The sequence below is a fragment of the Periplaneta americana genome, chromosome 4 (assembly GCF_040183065.1).
Source record: "Periplaneta americana isolate PAMFEO1 chromosome 4, P.americana_PAMFEO1_priV1, whole genome shotgun sequence".
Lineage (NCBI taxonomy): Eukaryota > Metazoa > Arthropoda > Insecta > Blattodea > Blattidae > Periplaneta > Periplaneta americana.
Genome location: NC_091120.1, coordinates 49754561 through 49764084, shown reverse-complemented (window position 1 = coordinate 49764084; position 9524 = coordinate 49754561).

Sequence of the window (9524 nt, the reverse complement as noted above, 5' to 3'; positions counted from 1 at the left end):
ATACGAAATATACAGACACACCAAAACACATCCAAATGTAATTCTCAACACACAAATCAATTTCAGAACACACACCCTTTGACTTCACATTACACTACTCAAACACACCCACACAGGAAACAAAACAAAAGGCGCCAAGACCAGCAACAGCCAGTTCTGAAGATGGCCAATAGCAGGCCGAAACATTTTAACAAGGTAATTAAATTTAACACGTGAAATGTACATAATACGTTTTCCGAAGTGATATAGTGTTAAAAGTTGTGTAATCAAGATGTTCATATTCTGCTTAAAGTATTCACGAAATGGCTCATAAATATTTTTATTTTCTGTGTTTATTTGTTGAGGTTGATCAACATTAGTCGAACCGTTCGATCAATTATTACGGAATTATCATGTTCTCTGTCAATAGCAATTATATCGACACGTCGTGTATTACTTTTGGCAGCAGTACAGAATATCTCTTGGTGGACTTCAAAGTGTTGTGAGAAACTCTTTGCAAGATCAGTATGATGGCGAGTATTACGAAGGAGCATACCAGGGTCCCGAGACGTGGGGGAGAGTTTCAATCTCAGTAAAATGTCTTGAAAACGGCCTGGCGTTGCTTGTAGATTTACAGTTAGTCCAATCATTTTTAGAGCCGCTTTCCATTTTGATACTGAAAGGCCTTCTCTTGTCTTTACACATTTATTTACAGACATATACTCCTCCTTCATTTAAAATTCTTATTCTTTTAGGCCTTTTGAAATCAGCAGTTTAAAAATAAATATATTGGAAATGTCATTGACCGCGACACGGCGAAGAGAAGGATACTAATGACCTGTGGCCGGTGTTTCCATTTCAAGAGGCCGCGTGATCACACATGATAGATGCCACAGTCGCTCGTGAACTGGCTCTCCATTTGTCGGGGCGTGCATGACCGGAATGTATCAGCTGTTCGGGGAGACGATAACAAAACACATTACACGAAAGGATGGCTGAATTTCTCTTCACGCGACTCCAATTGAGGCTGTTACATGTTCCGAAGGTCAGAGCTTCATAAACATGGAAACACAACAAAATCATTGTGCTCATGGAGGTCTGTCACGTATCCGTTCACAAAGAAGCCTTCAAAGTCCTAACAAGCTGTGACGTCAACGTTTGAAGAAAGATATAGAAAAAAACTATGGAATGGAAAATAAAAAATAGAAGGAGGGAATGTGAAAAAAAAATAAAAAGGTTGAATAACAAAAATGATTGAATGGAAAATGAAAAACTGGAAGAAAGAAAAATGTTCTAAACGGAAAAGGAGAGAGGAATGCCGAATTAAAAGAAAAAAAAATGCGAAGAAATTAACTTTTAAATATGTATATTTTCAATCTTCAGCTCTTGAATATTTAATCTTAATAGTACTGTCGTATTACTTTCCACTGGTTACTTTTTAAACTGGAAATGAGATACGTGGCGCTGTTTATATCGCCTGTCAAACATTACGGAACGAAGTATAGTTAAATGAATCCCAATAATACCTCTACAATTTTCTTCTATTGAAGCTAGCATCTTGAATCATGACGCAGACATAATATTGCATTCCATTGGTTTCTTTTGTAAGCGGAATGAGAGAAATGGCCAATAGTGTTAGACCTTAAACCTGAACTCAGGCAGTTGTCTATGGGTATATCTCATGAAACAGGTGTAATATTACATTCCATTGGTTTCTTTTTTAACAGAAGTGAGACAAATAGCCATTAGGATCAGGGCTTGAACCTGAAGCGAGTCTATTGGCCAATATGTTTATATTTCACATAGCTATTCGAATAAGTTCCGTTACCTCTTCCGTCTTCCGCTTTGGAAGATAGATTGAATGATCTCGCATAACTGTTCCAATCAACACCGATATCTCTACAATTTTTAGATTTTAAAGTTAAGAACTTTTTTTATTATTTCTGGTGTTATATTTCATTCCATTTGTTTCCGTACTTAGAATAATAATAATAATAATAATAATAATAATAATAATAATAATAATAATAATAATAATAATAGGAACCTATAAAAGGGCAGTGTCCTCTCCCAATGGAGGATAGCTCTTTTGCACGTACCCTACATCTGAGCTACATATATTGGTTTTTCTGACTATGTTTACATTTCAGACATTCAATTATAACATCAATGTTACTTACACTAGCTAATATTTAGCTTATTATTTCACATCTCTTTGTAATATTACTTCACTTGTATTTAAACTAATATTTTCATTATTCCAAATTTCTTTATATAGTCACTTAATTAGTATTTACAAATACGTAGTATTTCTACACCTATACATTATGAATGGATGAACAAATGAACAAACGAACGCATAAGTAAGCCCATAAAGGGCTAGGGCCTCCTAAGAAAGGGGAAAGCTCACTATATTTGAGTTTTTATCCTAATTCCTTCCATGCACTCCTGCATCCGACGACACTAGATCAGTGAGCTTGAAGAAGTCTGCCTATCTTTTTTGTGGCCTGCCTTGGATCCTCTTGCCTGTGTATGGGTTCCACGTGGTGGTTGTCTGTGCCCATCTGTCGTGTTGTCTCGTCCTTTCACTTTATGGTTGCAGCCCGTTTCCCGAAGAACTCTGAAGCTGTGAATCTATATATTATAGCAGCGGTCATCAGAACACTGCAGTCCACACCTGTGGAGTAACGGTCAGCGCGTCTGGCCGCGAAACCAGGTGGCCCGAGTTCGTATCCCGGTCGGGGCAAGTTGAGGTTTTTTCCGGGGTTTTCCCAACCCAATACGAGCAAATGCTGGGTAACTTTCGGTGCTGGACCCCGGACTCATTTCACCAGCATTATCACCTTCATTTCATTCAGACGCAAAATAACATGAGATGTTGATACAGCGTCGTAAAATAACCCAATAAAAATAAAAAAAGAACACTGCACCCTCGGGCTAGCGTCACTTACCCGCGGACAAGACGCTGCCCTAGCGTGCATTCGTTGCTGCTGCCGGGTATGGTGTCTCCCTATCCCTCGTGCACGACGGAGCGTATTTCCTTACCCTTCATACACTCTACCCATTTCAGCGAGTGCTGACGACCACTGTACTATAGTCTTTATAAACTTTCTCAAGATTTCTCCACACATCACGATTCTGTGCTGCTCGAGACCACAGGCTGCCAGCGTTCTTCTTAATGTCGTCAGCTCATCTTGTTCTCAGTCTTTCTGGGTGTCGTTCTCCATTTCTCGGGTTTTATAGTGTTGCTATATGTGCCCAGCAAGTAGGCTTAACTACGTACTCAAATAAGCATCGATACCTCTTCACAAACTACTACTACACATTTTCTCAGTTTCAATCTTTCGCTCCTGAGACTTTGATCTCGAATCTTGTTATGGTTTGCTTCTTCTTCTTCTTCTTCTTATTCTTATTCTTCTCATTATTATTATTATTATTATTATTATTATTATTATTATTATTATGCACAGACAGATATACATCTTTCTTACATAAAAAGTCGCTAAGGATATACAGAGAGATTCAAAAGCCCGGCGACATAGATAAACTCCGTTATTAGTGCAGACAGGTAAAAATGTAAAGAGGGAAAAATTGCTTGTAAACATATAGTTTTCAATCTAATATGCTTGAATTTTCAACGTAGAATATGCCGTTGAGGATATACACTATTAAGACATACCCGCCAATCCCAGCGCTGCTAAATTAGTGGCTTTTTTCGCTAGTTCTACCGGATTTCAGTTGTATATTATTTGACGAAAAAAAATAGCTCACATGCATAGTTTTCACAATGCAAAGAAACATTTCTTTACAATGATGGCAAAATAATTCAATTTCTCTTGTATTGGCAACACTGCTAATTATGGTCATCATTTCATAATTTACCCGATACTGTGTGGTGATTTGGATGACGTAAATGCCCAAGAAGAACGAAGCATGTGGTAACAGGGCATTTTTTGTTCTCATTGAGCCTCGTACCAGTGTACAATCTCAACGGTACATTCTACGTTGGAAATTCAATCACGTTGGATTCAAAACTTTCCCTCTTTCCATCTTTTCGCAGTAATATGTAGTCGCACTTTTGAATCACCCGGTATAACATTTTGTACAAAAATCACAGTTTATATGGAATACTTACTCTCTGTAATATTTTTTTTAATATAGACGTGAATTTAGAGTTCATCGACGCCTAATGACTTTAAAATACGTAACGTTCTACACTGTATCTTACAGCGCAGCTGTTGTGTTGTAAATGAAGTACCGCAGCTTGAGTGGAGAAATAATAAAGTGACGGAATCGATACCACGATCTCGAGAGTGAGGCAAGATCGACATCTTTGTATGATGAGTAGTTAAAATAAAGACCGCGGGCGAAATACGAGGGGTGGGATAATGAAATAAAGACGCGGATTTCTAATAGATTGATTGTGTGGCAACATAGAGTGGAATGAGGTCGGATTCCTGGGGGAAGACGTTTGTTTCTTTCCGACCCTAAATCTCTTTTCATTTGTCTTCTTCGTACAAAATCTCCCCTCACTTTGAGATAACATTTCTCATAGTCTGTAAACCTCTTCTTGGTCGATTGTGGAAGAATTAAATTTCAGTCTGCGAGATTTGTCTTTTCCTCTCTACAGCATAAACTTTAGTGCTGGAATTCGGGAGGTATGTAAGTGCTGGTGAACGAAACTGTTCAAGTCTTTGGTGAGATAGCGATTTTGACGTTGAAATCTACTCCCGTAGAGCACAACTCAAACTTTTCCAACTCTGTGTTTTTTTTATTACAATGTTTTGCACATGAGAAAAAACAGAGATATACTGTCATTATGAAAAGTTGTAACTTATCTTGCAACATTTGCTTTCTGATTACTAGGACTAAGAATTGTATGCCGTTACATTGCGCTTCCTGACTTTAGGTACCAGTACGTAATTGCGTTGGGGTGAAGGATTTCAGTGTGTTTCGTTCAGCAATGAACTTTAGTTCGTCAGTTACATTACTACCGAATACTGCTATTCATAAAAGGCTATTGTGACTGAATTTCAAATGATGAAATGTGTAATAATGATACAGATTTTGAGATACATAATACTTGTGTAAAATATTTCAAATATGCCCCCATTGTTTCTGCAGAAGTGGAACGGAGTTTCTCTAGATATAAGGCTGTGTTTTCTAGCAACAGACAATCATTCTCCTTTAAAAATTTGGAAATGTGGTTTGTTATTCACTGCAACAATATATGAAACGAAAAATTATGTAAAACAAAAACGTAATACACTCTCATTTTAACACAGTGAAATAATAAGGCTGATATTAGTCAATATAATATTAGGTGTATTTTCTACGGACATAAAATAGCATGTAGTCAATGATATTGTGACGAATCGAATAGTTGGAACACGGAATAGGAAAAAATGTAGAAAAATAGATGAAAATTACTGAATAAACGTTATGAATATTTAGCTCTATGTAAAATTTTTTGACAATTTCAAACGAGGAAATTTAAAATAATGCTACAGACTTTTAGATAGGTAATGATTGTGTAAAATTATTTCAAATATGTCCTCATTGTTTCTGCAGAAGTGGAACGAAGTTTTTCTAGATGTAAGGCTGTGTTTTCTAGCAACAAGCAGTCATTCTCCTTTGAAAATTTGAAAATGTAGTTTATTATTCATTGCAACAAATATATGAAATGAAAAATTATATAAAACAAAAACGTAATACACCATCATATTAATATAGTGAAATAATAAGGCTGATACTTGTCGAAGTTATATTAGGTGTATTTTCTACAGACAGAAAATTAAATGTCTTTAAAATAGTGCAATTTTTCTTTAACAAAGAAAATTATGTCTTCAAATTTTTCTTTAGCAGATAGTTGTGGTTCGAAGTCAAAGGAGTGGCTTTCAACCACCCAAATGCTGAGGACTAACTTACCGTGATGATAAGCTTGAGTTCAAACGAACGAAAGACACTGCGTTAACTCACCCCAACTCTGAGACGTACTCAAAGTTAGAGGCGCACGAAGTGCACTGGTAGAACAACGGCATATATTTCTCAGGCTTACTGATTACACAAAGTATAAAGAAAAAAGTATTGCGATGCAGCGAAAAAACAATTTAGAGATTTTCACAGAAATATAAGTTTTTCTCATCTCTGATGCCAAAAAAATAATAATAATTTTCGGCCTGCCTTCTGCATGTGTAACCTTTCACAAATGTTGGCTGAAAAAGCTGATTGAAGGGGTTTATCTGCATGAAAATTTGTGGAGAGGTTTTCGCTTACATAGATAATATTTTAATGTTAAAAACAAGAACTACAATGCGGTCTCGTCACGCTTGATCCGAAGAACGCTGCGGGAGGAAACCTGTGTAAATGCGGCTTTTAGGCATCAAATCCACCCGGAATGATACCAGTGAAACACACAGCATTCAGCTCGGCTTACGGTCGGAAAAACGCGCACTTACATGGCCAGCATATAGGCTACGTCATTGTCGTTCCGTAACCGCCCACACGTTTATACTCGAGTGTAGAATTACTAAAACACTACGAAAATTTCTATATCTAACGTCAGTTGCTTAGCAACGGTAATGAGTTAACATCACACTATCCTGACGTTACTTTCTTAGCAACGGATCATTGATATGAAACACTGTAATACCATTCTAATAGCTACTATAGGGGAACAACTTACAAAACTCCGTTGGTCTGCGCATGCGTCAATCTTAAGGAGTGACACAATACAGTATAGGCTACTATTCACCTCCTCATTCCTAATTGTCGAGCAATAACGGGAGAAGGGGTTACTCACGTAGACTTTCAATGAAGTAGATTATTTTCTCATTTTTATACTTAATAATAACTCAAAAAGTAGTAGTCAGATTCTAATAAGGAAAAAATCATGTTGAAGAGTATTGTTTGCAGATTTCTAAGATGTTTTGAGTCGCCGCAATATAACAAATGTAAGACTTCTTACTTGAGGTTTGTTTTATACTATTGTAGTGTGGGGAAAATATATTTCTGAAGTAGAAAATCAATCAACGATAACCTTTTTTCCTTGAAAAGATAAGTGGGTAGTTGCAGTGCATGAAATCGTCTAAGTTGAAAAAAAACATGTTAATAGAACGAGTCTACAAGATATTATCTCTTGCTAAAGGTTTATGTCACGGATCGTCACGTAGAGGGCGCGTACATAAACATCATTTATCTTCAAAACCCAACAGTGCTTTAAAAATAAGCATTTATTGTTTTGATTGGTAACAGTGGAGCGAGTATAGCTCGCGCAAGGAACGATTACCGAAAAGCAATGGTGGCGTTACTGTCTGTTTTGACGTGTGTATGTAGGCATGCCAAGGGAGCGAGAGGTGCGAGCCGATGGAAGTACTGTCTCTCCCAAGAAGATCAACAGATGAGGACATCGCTGTGGAAATAAAGAACGTAGCAAGAGGAAAATTCGAAGCTAATTAAACGCGCAACATATGTTTACGAATGAAATAATAATACCGTGCCATACAAGACACGTATTCACATGCAATGGAACAAACTAAAGTCGTAATGTAACTATAACAACGGAAGACTGATTCTATCGATGTCATTTCTCTTTCGACTGTACTCTTGAATATCATTCAAGCTATCTCATGACCTTTCCTGCCGCCCACACTTCCTTAGCGATTGTTTGATTCGCATTCCTTCCGTCGGTATTCCCTGCTTGCGAGGCCTATACGAGCGAGTGACGAACTACTTACTACTGACTCCTAGCCTATGTGCAAGTTGCTCATCCGCGCGCCTATTGCCGTTGCTGCTATAGACGAATTTCGAGGCAATATTAGAAGAGAAATTGTAAGAGCTGAGGAAATATAACTTTTGTGTGTGATATTTCCCACATTTCAACATTGCCTGGAAGCATGAACTTACATTGGTGCACGTTACGTCATGCTTTGCACAACTTCTTTAAAAGATATGTTATCTAGTCGTGTATAAAAATTTTTCCGACCCCTGCCTTAGACTTTTTTTAGGCGTCATTGCATATCCGATGTAATTTTTTTTAACGCGTGCGCTAACACTGTAAAATTCTGGGGGGATTCAAAAGAAGTACTGGAGTAATGCCACAAAATAATCTGTGATTGTCTTCGAAATATTTTCAATTATAAGTCAGAACATCTACAGAAACTTAACTACTGTCAGGTAAATTCAGTATGACATTATGTTATCTACTTGGTTCTAGGAAAGTTAAATAACTTGGCACCTCATTATAACATAGTTTACTTTCAGTTTCATGAAAGTAATGTAATAATACGATATAAAATACGAACTGAAGTAAGAATACAGCAGCAAACATCAATGTACCACGATGTTAATCAAATCTGAAGTAACGTAACATTTTAATTAGCGTTACAAAATGTACGAAGTCGAAATTTCTCTTCTACGCTTGAACTAAGAATGTTTTCCACGCCACGGCTTTAATGAAAATTTTAATTAACGTTTTAGGTAGACAAAAGAAACATTACATACAGAGTTGCAGTGCCTGAACTCTATGAAACTTTGGAAGTTCAAACTATCATACGCCACCTTCAGCAAGACGTTCTTTTAACTTTCTCCAAGCAACAGTATGTAGAGAATATACGTACAGTAGTAGATAATAAAAATCTGTTTCCATACTATGTTAGTTACAGGCGTTTCGAGATCGCCTGAAACCCTGTAGACTCTACTGTAATCTTATATTTGTATATCGTATATTAAATATCCCGGTAATTAAATGAAATGTAAAAAAGTAATAGGCCTACAATCGCATATAAATTAATGAAGCAAAATGGCAAAAAAGGATTAAATTTAATCACTTATAAAAGAGCGCAAAGGAATTAAATGCAATATTATAAGACGTCACAGAATAGAATGGTATGAAATGGAATACGAAGAAAAATGGAACAGGTTGAAATCGAATAACGTGAGCAAAAAATGTAAGATGGAGCATTGAAATAGAATGGAATGGAATATAAGCGGATCATCAATTGAATTCAGACACTCGAGAAAAAAACTTAAATTTGATAGTATTGTACAAGATATCCATTATCAATCAAAGTGACTGGGAACACTTAATCTAAATCGAGTACAAAATTCTACTTAATTTCTTTCCATATAGTTAGATTTCATTCTGTTTCATACACTCTATGCAATTATTTTCTATGCTATTAAATTTTATCCCTTTTTCGCCGTCTTTCATTCCTTTCTAGATGACTGTCATTCTATTCCTTTCGTTCCTGAATATTCATTCCCTTCTATGAGAATACACATTGTAAACCATAAAATTTTAGTCCAGTATTTTCTTTGTAATTCTATTCAATTCAATCTAATCTATTTCATTCATTTCTATGAAATTACGTTTCTATCTCATGTCATCATATTGTATTTCATTGTTATTTCCCATTCCATTCTATTTCATACCATTTCATTATGTTACACTCATTTATATGCTATTCCGTTTTATTCTTTTTCATTTGATTCCATTCCATTTTATTCCTTTCTAAGCGCTAACGTTCAATTTTATTCCATTTATT